Genomic DNA, 18,334 nt, shown 5'->3' on the forward strand with positions numbered 1-18,334 from the left:
TATGGTATAGTAATGAGCAGGCAGGTTGTTTTACTGACACATCAAGTAGAAAGAAGCCACTGAATGTTGGTTTGAACCCTTTCAAGTCCTCTCCGTCGAGTGAAGGCCTGTCCCAGGTTCTCTCTTGTCTCACCTCGGTTTTTTTCCTCCCCCTCTTCACCTTCTTTGCCTCCTCAATCAACGGGATTCTTTTCTTTTGAATGGTAGAGTTTCAAGTTACTTTGGTTATTCCACCATCTGCCATTTCTACTACTGGGGATAGCTACCGGGAAAGACGAGCAGTATCCTCCGATCGTACCCAGTGGCAGACCAAGTGAAGCTTATAGGGAACCAGCGTAAATGCTGCTGGTACCATTCTTCTATAGCCTCTACACTGGATAAGCAACATTTACTTCATTATCATTTGTACAGAAAAAAAGTTGTCTACTTCCACTTTAAGTTACAAGGGCCATAAAAGTCAACTGAAGGATAACTGACTTTGCAATGAAATTCAGCCATCATGTAAACACAGTGTATGATGGGGTGTTCTGACTCATATGAAAACAACAGACAGGTGATTCCCCCAGCAAGCCCATAATGTGCATATATCACAACAATTCAGACTGGATCGCCGCTCTTATAGCCAAAGAGACCAAAGAAAACTGTAGCAGTTGGTTTACTGTTGGATTCTCACTCATGACGTAGTGAGGCTTCAGTTGGGAATCTGCAGTTTAAAACCGGGGGCTAAACTGTTAATCAGGATCATGATATACAATTTGAATGAATAATAATTGATGAGTATTTTCTATCGTCACGGTAACAGGTGTTAAACAGGTGATGCCCCCCCATCATGTAAACTGCCATCGTGTTCACTCAAGAAGCAGCCAATGAAAACAGTTAAATTAAAAAATGTTTTATTCTGAATAAGGGTGATATTATGATAATGGGTCCATGTAAATGTTGGCCAGATCCTCTTTGACAACCCAGTAGTAGACAAGTCAAGTACTTACGAGTAGCTACAAGCTATTTTGAGGACGACCAAGTAAAGATGTACAGTATTCTTGAACATTTCTGCTGACAACATAGCAACCACTAAATTTGTGCTCTCTAATAATTTCAACTGTTAGCCCTGTAATATTTATTGTAAATTGCAGTAGTTTTGTTAATAAATGTGGGTGGACAAACGTCGTTGTTCTTCTGCTGTGATGATGGGGACAAACAGGATGTAAGAACTGTCGACAGTAATATTTGTGCACTGAATTCATCCTGGCATGGTACTTTCTTTTTCTTTCAAGATCTGTGAAACAGTGAACACTGCTCTATTATGTAAGTCACACTGTTGTTGTATTATTTATTTTCAGCAAATGCAGGGTTATTTCAGCCAATGTTTAAATTTTTTGTCGATTAGAAAAGATGCAAATGTGTAATTTATCTTTGGTGGAACAAGAAGCCTGTGTCTGAAATCGTTCAGTTCAGTCCAGTCCAGTTATATTATCGATAAAACATCATCATTTGAGACGAAGGCATTACTTAATGTCAAAGCATTACGTGTCAGAACAAACCTGACTTTGGACACAGAGCCATGACCAGAATGTGGTCTTCTAAACTTACCAACCAACAACTACACAACCTGGAGATGAGCAATTTCTGACGCGGCTCTTCTTTTCTGCTTTCATCTATATGGTCGAACAAGCTGAAAAGCTTAATGCTTGCCTTCTGTGTCTCTGTGCTCAATATACACTCAGCGACCAGATAAGGAGACCCCTCTGCAGAAGCACCCTGAAGAGTCCCCAAGAGGTAATAAGGGTTAGAGTCATACCTTTGGAGATGCATAATGTGAGTGGATGACTGGACTGGACTTCAAGGTTTTGACCCTCAGGTAACAAAAGGACTTTCAGGGACATGATCATCATGTTTCAAAGGAATCACTTACATGTTAAGTAAGAACAATAATTGAGTGCGGGCAGACATGTCTCTGGTCACTGAGTGTACATCCTTTTTATAACATGTAGTTCGTATTGAATCAATGGGCAAAAAAAGTTGCAGTTGTGTTTTGGTTTTTAAAAAAGCTCATTTCTGTCTTGCTTTTTTATTGACAGATATTTTTGTGTGGGGAGGGGTGTATCTGTGTCGTTGTGAATGGAGAAATGTCCAAATGGTCAATAATAAAGATATTGGTCTTAACTCATAAACAATAGAGTACCACAATCTCTCTCTGGCAGTTACTGATTCAGTGCAGACAAAGAAGAGCAATCTAAAGAAATTCTGCAGCTTCCAGTATTTAGTCTCATTCGTTGACAACAAGAGAGAGAATATGGGAGGGACGTTTCGTCAAACTCGATTTTGACAGGTACCACGCCCCCTTGAACTTTGTTTGACCCCCCTCCACCCCCCCTCCACCCCACACCCCTCACCCCCCTCCACACCCCCCTCACCCCCACCCCCTTCCTCCTCACCCCCCTTCCTCCTCAACCCCCACCCCTCCTCAGCCCCCTGTCCACACACACACAGACATGAAATGATGAATGAAAGATATACTTAATTATAACCGGAAACTTGAGTTAGATGATGACGCTGCATGTGGGAGGACCTTTAAAAATAAGAATAAGAATACGAGTGACTTTATTTATCCTGGAGGAAATTGTTGAAACTCTGTGTCTGGCGGTGGTAGAGGTGAGCGACGGTAGAAACTATGGAGAAGGAAGCAGGGAGGTGTGAAGGAGAGCCATCCGGCTTGCAAAGTCCTGATTGTGGGAATTGCATCTCCACAGAAAACAGACACGCCGTTGTCTAAAAGGAGGAAAGAAAGCAGTAGTGAAGGTATCATACCAGATGAGAACCGACCGGTATAATGGGCAGTAAAATGTCAATTAGACAGCCTCCTCAGTCTTACAGACAGCACAGCTGCAGTTAAAAACACCACGTAAATTAACTCACTACACTCCGAACATGTGTTATTAGGTTTCATAAAAAGGCCCCCGCTACTGGATCCTGATTGTGCGAAAGGCATGTCCGGAATAAACAGACACACAGGCGTCATGTCAGCTAGATAAAATATAACCCAGTCCTGCAGACAACTGTTCAGAGTATCTTCACAGATCCTGAGAACACACACACACACACACACACACACACACACACACACACACGACTGATTTACGGAGGGTAACGTTTAAAAAAGTGAGTGTCACTGCTTGTGGAGTTAGAACCGACCGAAACTACGGTCACAACATGTCCGTCGTCCCCGTTTCTATGGAAAAAGCAGTGACACTCACTTTTTTAAACGTTACCTTCCGTAAATCAGTCGTGTGTGTGTGTGTGTGTGTGTGTGTGTGTGTGTGTGTGTGTGTGTGTTCTCAGGATCTGTGAAGATACTCTGAACAGTTGTCTGCAGGACTGGGTTATATTTTATCTAGCTGACATGACGCCTGTGTGTCTGTTTATTCCGGACATGCCTTTCGCACAATCAGGATCCAGTAGCGGGGGCCTTTTTATGAAACCTAATAACACATGTTCGGAGTGTAGTGAGTTAATTTACGTGGTGTTTTTAACTGCACAGAGTGGTGTGGTGTCTGCAGGACTGGGTTATATTTTATCTAGCTGACATGACGCCTGTGTGTCCGTTTATTCCGGACATGCCTTTCGCACAATCAAATGGAGGGGGGTCAAACAAAGTTCAAGGGGGCGTGGTACCTGTCAAAATTGAGTTTGACGAAACGTCCCTCCCATATTCTCTCTAACAAGCCTCCTGCTGAAGTCAATAGATGTTCTGCTTTTTGGGATTTTCAGAAAATGTTCGTCGTAAATGACTCTGGTGGCCGTTGAGTAAACTGTAGTCAGCATCCTGCCTGAAGACTGACCGTGACTGACAGGAATTATGTTTTATTTCATTTGAACCACTGGTTCCATGACATCAACTAGCATGCAGTTTGCAAATTGCTTTATTAAAATAATGTTACAAAGCACCGGTCAGATCCATGCAGTGTAGTTACAGCTAGCTGCCTGATCTTAGCTTAGCTTAGGTTACAGTTAGCTGGTTGGCTGCAGTGGTCTAATCCAGAGGCTCTCAGCTGGTCTGGCTTTGGGACCCCCCATCACCCCTTAATGACAAGAACATTTTCAACTTCTCAAATGTATCTTATGAAAAGACGGTGCAGTTTGAACCTGAGCTGGTTGTCACAGGGTATCACAGTAGGCTATGCCAACACAGTTTAATGATGAACCAAAACGAGCAGCAGGTGGCGCTGCTAGAGAGACACTCAATTAGCTGCTTTTTAATTAAAAATGTAAGGACACAAGGTTTGAGGAGTATTAATGTAACGGTAGCTGTGATAACCTGCAGCAGTGGATCCACACTGAACAGCCCCAGATCTCATGTAGTCGTGTTTTACTTGTGTTTCGCTCACTTAGCATGAGAACAAACTTTGCAGGTCTTCTTCTACACTGTGAAATGGCTACCCTAACCCTAAAAGCACAGGATTTTTCTCCGGCAAAGGCACTGAAAACGGTATATAACTGTATATGCTCACCAGATGAGCCTTTTACTCTGTAACCTCCATGATGTTGTTGCACTGTCAAACGCTCCTCTTACATGTAAGATTAAACTTTGTTATAACTTGCAAGCTGGCTCCAATCTCCTCTACCTAAAGAAGAAGTCTTTTGACAATTTGGCGCCCAACGTGGGGCCCCAATATCCATTCTCTTCCTCCGGTGAAAACCACAGACCTTGCGCAAGGCTGAGTGAAAAAACTCAGAGGTAAGACCTCCACCGCGGGATTCTTAAAAACCCGTTTTGGACAGGGAGGCCAGGGCCACTGGAGAGAGGGATGGTGACGGGGTGTAGCAGAGGAGTGACGAACCAGCTACCCTGAGTCCGGGACTCAACAACAGGGGTGAGTTAAACAAAAGGATAGGTCAGGGACCTATAGCAAGTCAGGGACTTGTGGTAAGTCAGGGACTTACGGGTAAATGTCTTCAGAAAGACTGATAGGTCAGGGACCTATGGTAAGTCAGGGACTTACGGTAAAGCGTCTTTAGAAGGACGACAAAAAACTAATCTCTCAGCGCCTGAGTTAACAATAATAGACGTCAGGAAGTCAGGGACTTCAGGGAGTCAGGGACTCACAAAAAAAAAATAATAATAAAGAATAACACTCGAGGGGAAAATGATAAAAATCATAAAGGCCTGAGATGGGTAATTGCTGCAGTAGTTGTTGTTATCAAAGGGACCTGACGAGGTCCAGTATGAAGGGGATGCGAAGCGCATGAAACAGAAAAAAGAAAATAATGTAAAATATTTGAAAAAATGGCAAAATGAATATGAGTTTAAGGGAAAACTGCAAGTAGGAGATTGCAGAGAATTAGTGGCAAAGATTGAAACAAATACAAAGGGGAGTAAGATAAAAGCAAGAAAGGAAGGCCTCACAGAAGCCAAGGCGTGGTTAAACGAAGCACTCAGACAAGCTGGCCTTCAGCGCCAGAGGGAGAAAAAAGAGGGGGAGGAAAAGCAGAGACAGAGAGAAAAGGAGAAGGAAGCAGAAAGGGACATGAAAATTCCTAACCTTTATCCTGTGTTGTATTCTGCCCGAGATAAGCGAGAGGACCACGAATACAGACCCCTGGGTCCTTTCCCAAGTCTACCGCCATACTCGGATCCTCAACAACCACCTCTGCTGTCTAGGCCTCTCCTGGGGAAAGTCACTTCAAAGTCCTCACCTCCAGGACCGTCCTCCTCCTCATCTGCCTCCCACCACTTGCCTCAATCATCCATGACTGCACAACCATCTCTGTCTGGACACACCACACCGGACCCGAAGCGGTAATGTATACAATCCTTTACATTACCTCAGTCCAACACCACCAGTACCTAATCTAGGACTTAAAGATGCAGAAATGTTTCCTATGATAGAAATGCCAAATCCCAGAGCAGGACAGAGTAATCAACCCCCCACTGTCAGAGTGTATAGACCATGGACTGATGCAGATGTAAAAGAAGCTGCTGCTGGCATCGTCCATCCCAAATTAAATTCAGAAGAATTCCTAACAGAGATAAAGAGACTGTGTGACAGTTTCAGGCTGGACACAGTGGAGACTGAGAGAGTCCTGCGATGTGTTGTGAAACAGGATTGGTGTTTGGTGAAGGGGACATGGGACCCCTTCGAAAATAACGTATCCATCTCGTTCGGACATGTGCAATACAATGAGAGGACAGAGGCATTGTATGGTAGAATAATCCAACACTACAGAGGACAGGCTTGTTACTCTAAAGTGTTAGAGTGAAAACAGGGACCAGAGGAGTCAGTGCTAGTCTATTTCAGTAGGCTGAGTCAGATTTTTGCAACTCACAGTGGTATACCTGTAGACCGTGCAGACATGAGTAATTACAACCTACAGCTAAAAAATGCATTCCTGCTCGGAATGCATCAACAAATCTGCAATAACATTAAAAAGCACCTCGTAGGATGGAGGAGTGCAGGAATTCAAACCATCAAAGATCATGCAGAACATGGTGAGGAACAAATAAATGTAAAGAAAAAGAAACTTAAAGTTAAAAGTAATGACACTTTTATTGTTGATGACTGTGATGAATTTCCCACTGATGAATATTATGATGTTTGTTACCGAGGAAATGATCAAAGAGGAGGAGGTGGACGAGGATGGGGACGAGGACACGGAGGGGACGGCAAATGCTACAATTGTGGCAAATTTGGACATTGGACAGAGGGCAAAAACACAGAGGAGGATCATGAGGAGGATGACGAGTGGCAACATGACAATGATCAGTCAGCAGAATCATTTTAGATTTGCAGCTATTTTTGATCCATGGGATTTCACATGTCTCAACAGGAGGGATGGTATCTGTGATAAATAAAACATTTACAATCTATGGTTATCAAAACTACTCCAAGACAAGGTACATTTCCTGACGCAACCTACCATTTTCAATTTGTCTGTATGGATTTCATAGAACTAAACAAAAATTGAAGGAAAAAGATACTGTTTGATGATAATAGATATGTTCCCATATTCACATCCATGTTTTACTTTGTTTTCGTCTATCAGGGAAATAATGATTAGTTATTAGGGGCAGGTCCACTTCACAGGTACTGTGTAATTCTCATAACCCTTACCTCCAGGATTTCCGTACTCCTACTTAATTTTCACTTTCTGTCCCCCTACTATGCAGGTTGAGTAGGGCCCTACAAATCACACCAGTTTGTGGGGCATTTAGGTTACATTTGTTTATCAAAAATATATATGTATATATTAATAATTATCAGAGATAATTATTAATCATATAAGCAGCATATCAGCAGGACCTAATGTACAGTCCACATCAGCACCACTTCTTTGAAAACAAGAAAAAAAAAGCCAACTTAACAGATTCAGTCTATCAATTTGGAATCATGAATAATGATTAACTTAATAACTATAACCACAATTACCACGCTGATAGCTAGTTGAAGGATTTTGGAGTTCTTGGCATAGTAGACGGCAGCATTGACTATCATACATTAAAGAGGAGTGAAAAACTACAAAGATGGCAGAATCAAGAAAGTTGACTACAGACAAAATGGCTGCCACTCAGACCCCTGGTGTGTAGAGGTAGACAAAAACACAGGCACAGACACGCATGTGTGACAGTTAGCTTTGTTTCTTGGTCGAGGACAATTTGTGTGGGTGTATATGTGAGTGTGTAGGATAAAGGTGGCAGGTTAGAGAAGGGTTAGGGTTAGTATGCATGTAGACGGTGTGGCCTCACAGTGAACTAACACATCACAATAATGTGTTGATGAGCGAGGCTGGAGGAAGGGTTGTGGTTGTGCCGTCAGAGCTGTGGGTCTTTGGTCCTTGGTATTCGCTCAGTGCAAACTGGCACCCACTGTTTGCTTGGAAAATCAGCTGGCAGACTTTGAGGCATTCCTGAGAAAACTCAGCATCGCTGTGATGAAGAAGTTGGTCAGCTTTGGATACGTTTTCCACAGAGCAGCTTTACTGACCCACGCAGCAGCTTTACTGACCCACGGAGCAGCTTTACTGACCCACGGAGCAGCTTTACTGACCCACGCAGCAGCTTTACTGACCCACAGAGCAGCTTTACTGACCCACGGAGCAGCTTTACTGACCCACGCAGCAGCTTTACTGACCCACGGAGCAGCTTTACTGACCCACGCAGCAGCTTTACTGACCCACAGAGCAGCTTTACTGACCCACAGAGCAGCTTTACTGACCCACGGAGCAGCTTTACTGACCCACGCAGCAGCTTTACTGACCCACAGAGCAGCTTTACTGACCCACAGAGCAGCTTTACTGACCCACAGAGCAGCTTTACTGACCCACAGAGCAGCTTTACTGACCCACAGAGCAGCTTTACTGACCCACGGAGCAGCTTTACTGACCCACAGAGCAGCTTTACTGACCCACGCAGCAGCTTTACTGACCCACAGAGCAGCTTTACTGACCCACAGAGCAGCTTTACTGACCCACAGAGCAGCTTTACTGACCCACGCAGCAGCTTTACTGACCCACGGAGCAGCTTTACTGACCCACGCAGCAGCTTTACTGACCCACGCAGCAGCTTTACTGACCCACACAGCAGCTTTACTGACCCACGGAGCAGCTTTACTGACCCACGGAGCAGCTTTACTGACCCACGCAGCAGCTTTACTGACCCACAGAGCAGCTTTACTGACCCACAGAGCAGCTTTACTGACCCACGCAGCAGCTTTACTGACCCACAGAGCAGCTTTACTGACCCACGCAGCAGCTTTACTGACCCACAGAGCAGCTTTACTGACCCACGCAGCAGCTTTACTGACCCACAGAGCAGCTTTACTGACCCACGGAGCAGCTTTACTGACCCACAGAGCAGCTTTACTGACCCACGCAGCAGCTTTACTGACCCACAGAGCAGCTTTACTGACCCACGCAGCAGCTTTACTGACCCACAGAGCAGCTTTACTGACCCACAGAGCAGCTTTACTGACCCACACAGCAGCTTTACTGACCCACGCAGCAGCTTTACTGACCCACAGAGCAGCTTTACTGACCCACAGAGCAGCTTTACTGACCCACGCAGCAGCTTTACTGACCCACAGAGCAGCTTTACTGACCCACAGAGCAGCTTTACTGACCCACAGAGCAGCTTTACTGACCCACAGAGCAGCTTTACTGACCCACGGAGCAGCTTTACTGACCCACGCAGCAGCTTTACTGACCCACAGAGCAGCTTTACTGACCCACGCAGCAGCTTTACTGACCCACAGAGCAGCTTTACTGACCCACGCAGCAGCTTTACTGACCCACGCAGCAGTTTTACTGACCCACGCAGCAGCTTTACTGACCCACGCAGCAGCTTTACTGACCCACGGAGCAGCTTTACTGACCCACGGAGCAGCTTTACTGACCCACGCAGCAGCTTTACTGACCCACAGAGCAGCTTTACTGACCCACGCAGCAGCTTTACTGACCCACGCAGCAGTTTTACTGACCCACGCAGCAGCTTTACTGACCCACGCAGCAGTTTTACTGACCCACGGAGCAGCTTTACTGACCCACGCAGCAGTTTTACTGACCCACAGAGCAGCTTTACTGACCCACAGAGCAGCTTTACTGACCCACGCAGCAGCTTTACTGACCCACGGAGCAGCTTTACTGACCCACGCAGCAGCTTTACTGACCCACAGAGCAGCTTTACTGACCCACGCAGCAGCTTTACTGACCCACGGAGCAGCTTTACTGACCCACGGAGCAGCTTTACTGACCCACAGAGCAGCTTTACTGACCCACGCAGCAGCTTTACTGACCCACAGAGCAGCTTTACTGACCCACGCAGCAGCTTTACTGACCCACAGAGCAGCTTTACTGACCCACAGAGCAGCTTTACTGACCCACACAGCAGCTTTACTGACCCACGCAGCAGCTTTACTGACCCACAGAGCAGCTTTACTGACCCACAGAGCAGCTTTACTGACCCACGCAGCAGCTTTACTGACCCACAGAGCAGCTTTACTGACCCACAGAGCAGCTTTACTGACCCACAGAGCAGCTTTACTGACCCACGCAGCAGCTTTACTGACCCACGCAGCAGCTTTACTGACCCACAGAGCAGCTTTACTGACCCACGCAGCAGCTTTACTGACCCACAGAGCAGCTTTACTGACCCACAGAGCAGCTTTACTGACCCACGGAGCAGCTTTACTGACCCACGCAGCAGCTTTACTGACCCACAGAGCAGCTTTACTGACCCACGCAGCAGCTTTACTGACCCACAGAGCAGCTTTACTGACCCACGCAGCAGCTTTACTGACCCACGCAGCAGTTTTACTGACCCACGCAGCAGCTTTACTGACCCACGCAGCAGCTTTACTGACCCACGGAGCAGCTTTACTGACCCACGGAGCAGCTTTACTGACCCACGCAGCAGCTTTACTGACCCACAGAGCAGCTTTACTGACCCACGCAGCAGCTTTACTGACCCACGCAGCAGTTTTACTGACCCACGCAGCAGCTTTACTGACCCACGCAGCAGTTTTACTGACCCACGGAGCAGCTTTACTGACCCACGCAGCAGTTTTACTGACCCACAGAGCAGCTTTACTGACCCACAGAGCAGCTTTACTGACCCACGCAGCAGCTTTACTGACCCACGCAGCAGTTTTACTGACCCACGCAGCAGCTTTACTGACCCACAGAGCAGCTTTACTGACCCACAGAGCAGCTTTACTGACCCACAGAGCAGCTTTACTGACCCACGCAGCAGCTTTACTGACCCACGCAGCAGTTTTACTGACCCACGCAGCAGCTTTACTGACCCACGCAGCAGCTTTACTGACCCACGCAGCAGTTTTACTGACCCACGGAGCAGCTTTACTGACCCACGCAGCAGCTTTACTGACCCACGGAGCAGCTTTACTGACCCACGGAGCAGCTTTACTGACCCACGCAGCAGCTTTACTGACCCACGCAGCAGCTTTACTGACCCACGCAGCAGCTTTACTGACCCACAGAGCAGCTTTACTGACCCACGCAGCAGCTTTACTGACCCACGCAGCAGTTTTACTGACCCACGCAGCAGCTTTACTGACCCACGCAGCAGCTTTACTGACCCACAGAGCAGCTTTACTGACCCACGCAGCAGCTTTACTGACCCACAGAGCAGCTTTACTGACCCACAGAGCAGCTTTACTGACCCACGCAGCAGCTTTACTGACCCACGCAGCAGTTTTACTGACCCACAGAGCAGCTTTACTGACCCACGCAGCAGCTTTACTGACCCACGGAGCAGTTTTACTGACCCACAGAGCAGCTTTACTGACCCACGCAGCAGCTTTACTGACCCACAGAGCAGCTTTACTGACCCACGCAGCAGCTTTACTGACCCACAGAGCAGCTTTACTGACCCACGCAGCAGCTTTACTGACCCACGGAGCAGCTTTACTGACCCACAGAGCAGCTTTACTGACCCACAGAGCAGCTTTACTGACCCACAGAGCAGCTTTACTGACCCACGGAGCAGCTTTACTGACCCACGCAGCAGTTTTACTGACCCACAGAGCAGCTTTACTGACCCACAGAGCAGCTTTACTGACCCACGCAGCAGCTTTACTGACCCACACAGCAGCTTTACTGACCCACGCAGCAGTTTTACTGACCCACGCAGCAGCTTTACTGACCCACGCAGCAGCTTTACTGACCCACGCAGCAGTTTTACTGACCCACGGAGCAGCTTTACTGACCCACAGAGCAGCTTTACTGACCCACAGAGCAGCTTTACTGACCCACAGAGCAGCTTTACTGACCCACGCAGCAGCTTTACTGACCCACGCAGCAGTTTTACTGACCCACGCAGCAGCTTTACTGACCCACGCAGCAGCTTTACTGACCCACGCAGCAGTTTTACTGACCCACGGAGCAGCTTTACTGACCCACGCAGCAGCTTTACTGACCCACAGAGCAGCTTTACTGACCCACGGAGCAGCTTTACTGACCCACGGAGCAGCTTTACTGACCCACGCAGCAGCTTTACTGACCCACGGAGCAGCTTTACTGACCCACGGAGCAGCTTTACTGACCCACGCAGCAGCTTTACTGACCCACAGAGCAGCTTTACTGACCCACGCAGCAGCTTTACTGACCCACGGAGCAGCTTTACTGACCCACGCAGCAGCTTTACTGACCCACAGAGCAGCTTTACTGACCCACAGAGCAGCTTTACTGACCCACAGAGCAGCTTTACTGACCCACGCAGCAGCTTTACTGACCCACGCAGCAGCTTTACTGACCCACGGAGCAGCTTTACTGACCCACAGAGCAGCTTTACTGACCCACGCAGCAGCTTTACTGACCCACGCAGCAGCTTTACTGACCCACGCAGCAGTTTTACTGACCCACGGAGCAGCTTTACTGACCCACAGAGCAGCTTTACTGACCCACAGAGCAGCTTTACTGACCCACGCAGCAGCTTTACTGACCCACGCAGCAGTTTTACTGACCCACGCAGCAGCTTTACTGACCCACGCAGCAGCTTTACTGACCCACAGAGCAGCTTTACTGACCCACGCAGCAGCTTTACTGACCCACAGAGCAGCTTTACTGACCCACGCAGCAGCTTTACTGACCCACGCAGCAGCTTTACTGACCCACGCAGCAGCTTTACTGACCCACGCAGCAGCTTTACTGACCCACACAGCAGCTTTACTGACCCACAGAGCAGCTTTACTGACCCACACAGCAGCTTTACTGACCCACAGACAATTTAACATAATACATATGCTGGTATCATGGATCATGTTAGTTGGTGAAGTCATTTGACAAACTAACTAACAAAGGGTTAGCCAAACAAAGGTCCCTCCATTATTGGACGGTGCCCACCCCCACCCCCACCTGCACCCCACAACATCAGTCACATTCCCATTTGGTGAGAACAGCACAGGGGATTGTGGGCTGCCGTCTATTGGATCTGGACTCAGTCTACATTGCCCGAGTCGAGAGGAGGGCCAGACGTATTGCAACCGATCCCACCCATCCGGGCAACAAACTGCTTGCACCGCTTCCATCAGGAAAGCGGTACAGGAACATTAAAACCAGCACCAAAAGACTCAGGGACAGCTTCTTCCCCAGAGCTGTGAAAGCAATAGCCCCCCTGTAGTCACACACACTCACCCTCTCAATACACACAATACCTCTATCACACACACATTCACACCTCCTCGAACACACAGACATACACACTCACACACACACAAACAGGACTGCGCCAAGCTGCACCTTATTATCATCACTCATCACCCATCACTTTTTACCCCTGTACATATGTTCCTCTGCACATACATTAGGGTTAGGGTTAGTTTGTCTGTTTTAATTATTCTGCCTTATTTATGTATGTGCCTTGCCGGGAGTCTGCAAAAGTTCGTTATCTTGCATAATGACAATAAAGAAACTTGAACTTGAACTTGATACAGGCTCACTAGATAAATCATAAGAAGAGCAACACACACTTTGTGATGGTTTTTCTGCTCAGCTCTGTCTAAATGAGTGTTGTTAATACCAACAGGTAAGATTTAGCATAATCCCATCAAAGTCTTATTGAACAGACATAATAAGACTGATAATCATCAAGACTGGATTAAATAATCAGGAGATACGAGGAATAGAACCTGACTTCCTACCTGGCTAAAAGATCTACATCGCTCCCAAGTTGAGGGACCTAAAGTTTCTAACCTAGGCAGTGTAAAAGGAAGTAACTGTATACCCTCACCATCATAATGCCACTATGCCTTTTGTTAATGTGGTGTTAGGAGAGCAGGGGTGACATGGGCGCCTCTGATTTCTCTTTGGAACAGGAAGGAGGAAGCATCTGTATGACATCCAGTGCAGAGTAATTAGAATAATTACACTCCATCCACCCCATTCATCATGGCTCCATATTTCACCACAGAAGGAATCATCGAATGCACTGAATCACACAGGTCAACGAAATGGGAGCACAGTGGCAGAGTCTATTAGCGAGCTATCAAGTGGCATTTCTGGTCAGTTACTCAACAAAGTTTTCACACGGCACTGTAACACTTAGCAAGAGCACAGACACTGACAGAGCTGAGCAATTTCATCAGGGAGATTAAAAACCAATTCAAATGTCCAATGCACAGCAGAATCTCAGCCAATGATATACACTGCCCGTCCAAAAAAAAAAGTCGCACACTCTAATATTTCGTTGGACCATCTTTAGCTTTGAGTACGGCACACATTGGACCGTGGCATCGTTTCAATGAACTTCTGCAATGTCACGACATTTATTTCCATCCAGAGTTGCATTAATTTTCCGCCAAGATCTTGTATTGATGATGGGAAAGTGGCTTGTACGGTAGGCACTAGGCATGATGGGTGCATTACTTCATCCGTCTTACCCTGATGTGCCCATCACTCTGGAACAGGGTAAATCTGGCCTCATCAGACCACATGACCTTCCTCCATTGCTCCAGAGTCCAATCTTTATGCTCCCTAGCAAATTGAAGCCTTTTTGTTCTGATTAGCCTCACTGATCAGTGGTTTTCTTAGGGCTACACAGCTGTTTAGTCCCAATCCCTTGAGTTCCCTTCGCATTGTGTGTGTGGAAATGCTCTTATTTTCACTATTAAACATAGCCATGAGTTCTACTGTTGATTTCACCAAACGTTTAAGTGATCTCCCATCACGACCATCCAAGAGTTTCTTCCGACCACATTTCTTCCTCGAAAATGATGGTTCACCACTATCCCTCCAGGTTTTAATAATGCGTTGGACGGTTCTTAACCCGATTTTAGTAGTTTCAGCAATCTCCTTAGTTGTTTTCTTAGCTTGATGCCCATAATTTGACCCTTCTGAAACAGATTAACACCCTCTCCACGACCACAGGATCTGTCTTCCAACATGGTTGTTTAAGAAATGAGAAGCTACTCACTGCATCAGCTAGGGTTAAATAAGTTGTTGCCAGCTGAAACATATTCATCACTGCAGTAATTATCCAATGGAAGACTCTTACCTATTTGCCTAGTTAAATCCATGTTTTTTGGACAGGCAGTGTATATCAGCAGCTGTGATTATCATTCAGATATTAACTATTGTCGTGTTTTTACCTGTTACCATATTGATCAGTATCAGTATAAAGGGGAGTTCTTCCTGCCACTGTTTCCTATTATAATATCTGACGCTGCTCATGTGGGGATTTTTGAATCCTTAATGTTGAATTCCTGAATCGTTTGGTCTCTCTCTAATTAAAGAGTTCGTTAAATTTCCAGGTCAGCTCATGAAAAGGTGAAAGCTGAGCTTGTGGTAAACTGCTTTCTGCAAAAAGCCTCAGTCATTTCATAGCATTCAGTGGTGATTCTTGCATCACCATCACAGCACTCCACATCACTCCCAGCTACGAGGACATGGCCAGTGAGGAGCTCATGAGGCACAGAGAGCAGATTCCACTGCCCCTAAATGACAACCCACAACAACGGTGTAGCACAGGTGGACTTATCACTGCTGCGGTCTCCTGTCTCTGTGTCTGTATACCAGCCGCCAGCATGGCATCACAAAAAGTGTGTCTGTTTGTGTGAGAGTGTGTCTCACAGAAGAGGAACTAAAAAAAAGGAAACTAATGAGTGAAAAATCAGAATAATGTGATCTTGTTATTCTGTTTCCATTGTTCATGGAGATTTTTCACTGCTCATAGTACTAAGGACCTAGATGCATAGTAAATGGCAGAATGGCACTTGTTCCTTAAGCTACTAGTTAAAAGTTGATTGTGTTCTCACTGAAGTTACTGTGGTGTCACTCCACAAGACTCGGCTGCAGCACTTTATGAGAAATCTTTGAAATGTTGTTTTAACTAATTACTCTTATTTCACCTTAACACAGCTGGTTATTGCTCTACCATCTGAACACACAGAAATCTGTCCAAAAGTATTTTGTTTTCATCTTTTGTAAAAGGTCTGTATTTGTACAGCGCCTTTCTAGTCATTTCGACTGCTCAAAGGGCTTTTCCATCACATCCTCATTCACCCATTCACACATCATTCATTCAGGAGTTGGAGGAGACTGGTCTTTCACACACTGAAGGGAAGCGGGGATCGAACCAGTGACCTTCCGATTGATGGAGGACCCACTCTACCTCTGAACCACAGCTGCCCACGAGATTCTTTGTCTCTAATATGTGCCATTAGAAAACACTGAGCACTAAGTTTTGTTTTCAGTGTTAGATAAGTTTTGCCAAGTTTATGAATTGCAATGTACTGAAGGTGTTAGATATTTTTTCATATTTCATACAGCAAGTCTGTTCTGTCTGTGTCCATTTGAAAAATGAACACAATGACATGTTATTTTTCCATTTTCTCCATACAAATAAATTCAGATTGCATTGAATGGAATGGCATCAAATCGTATCGTTCTGTATTAAAAGGCATTGTCCCTGAATCGTAGCACAGCCCATGTATCTAGATTAGTATCGGATCGGCACATAAGGAAGAGATGCACACCCGTAGAGGTGATTAATATGCCTCTGCTGCTGAAAACCTATAGCATGAATTGATCAGCATCTTGCTGCCTTCAAGGCACCCTGTGGCACTCTACAGCTGTATGTACACCTCTCCTCAGCTGATGTGGTGGGTGTCCCATGTGTGCTGCAAATAGGGCTTGGTGACCTTTGGTGCATTAGTGAGCTAAAATCCAAATTTCGAGTGGCACAGTGAAAAGAAGGCATGACTCACCAATTCCTGAGAAAATGATGTCCACCCTTCTCACAGCTGTCCAAAGTGTTACGTTAGGTAATGTACCCTTTTGGAGGCACATATCTGTGTGAGACAGTTTTCTCAACAAGGTTTCACTAATCCATTTAAGATAAAGGATAAATGATTTGCACTAACAGTTAAATACTAATGTATATCAAAATGGATAGTTTGTTTTATGTTTGTTTTTAAATTATGACAAAACAATTTTATTAATGGAAATGATAGAAATTAATTTTTGAAATACTGCTCTTTCATGTCGTACTTCAGTGTTGAAGCTGAGCTGATAAAACCAGAACCCTGCTTAACTCAACTCTCTTGTTTTGCTTTTCCAGAATAAATTGTGGATAGTGATTGGTACCTGGTACTTTTTTATATCATCTCCATGGAGACTGTTGGCCACACTCGGCTACCAAAGGACATACCAACTGTGTAGGGAATGTACCACAATGGCCAGATGGGTTGAAACAGAAGGAGCTGGTTGACCAGATAAACATTATATATGGCCATAGACCAGTGAGCAGTGAGACAAAGGCTGGCCTCAACTCAGCCACGCTTTGCAGGGGTTGTAGAAAAGGCCCCAAAGTAATGTGCATTTGTGTCTGTATAGATTCTAGCTCTCGGTTAGAGTGCTGTTAGGTTCCTGTTCTGTTCCATTTGGTGCCTCACGATCGGCAGGGAAGGTGCGTCACCGTCGTGGTAGCGTGGTGACGTCACACAGTAGTTAGCAGCGTGGCAGAGTTATGCTCAGGGGCGCCCCCAGAAATTTTTCACAGGGGGTCCCAGATAGGGCCAGCGAAAATCCTGGGGTGGCACACCAAAACCAAAAACAATAACGGAATTTCAAGAAGAAAAGCTGTTGTAAGTATTGAGGCTAGTCAAGATCAATGTCAGTATCAGAGTTAAGGAATCACGTACTCATATACTTTCTAATTTTATAGTTAATGTTACTTAGATGTACATGGACTAATACAGTACAAGCCTGTTTTATTAAGTGTTGGTTTATTTATGAGTTAGGACATTCATTGTTCTAATAGGGTAGTTGTGTTATACAGCTTTACTATTAGGGAGTACATTCATGTAATGAACTAAACAGTTACAGGGAACAAGTCTACTCAAGTTTAAAAGCACCACACAGAGGCCTTTGATTGTTTTCAGTACAGCTTTATTCTGCTGTAAACATGGAACAGACTATGTCTTTCTTGTAGCCTCATCTTCTGTCCCCTTGAAGAGTACGAGGGAAAAACTTGAGATGCTGCTGTTTGGGCCCTCTGATGTTGACTGGGAAATATCTGTGATGAAACATGAGGAAAATAAGTTACTCTGAATTTAAAATAGCAGCAGCAAAACCAACAGTAATAACATGAGTAGCTGTCCATAGTAATCAGATTACAGTCGTATTCTGGACCCACAGTCAGTTCTGTTCTGACTGTTCAAACTCTTCTACCAGTAAACATGAACAAGAAGCTTTCTGTTGTTGCACCAGGATTCATAACTCAGTGTTGACACCTTGTTACCACACGTTTATCCAGGTAAAGTTACTCTCTTGCCATTCATTTCCTCATGAGGGACCCTGTTCTCAGATCACCTGTTGGTCCAGCAGT

Source organism: Pempheris klunzingeri, chromosome 7 (assembly GCF_042242105.1).
Source record: "Pempheris klunzingeri isolate RE-2024b chromosome 7, fPemKlu1.hap1, whole genome shotgun sequence".
Classification (NCBI taxonomy): Eukaryota; Metazoa; Chordata; class Actinopteri; order Acropomatiformes; family Pempheridae; genus Pempheris; species Pempheris klunzingeri.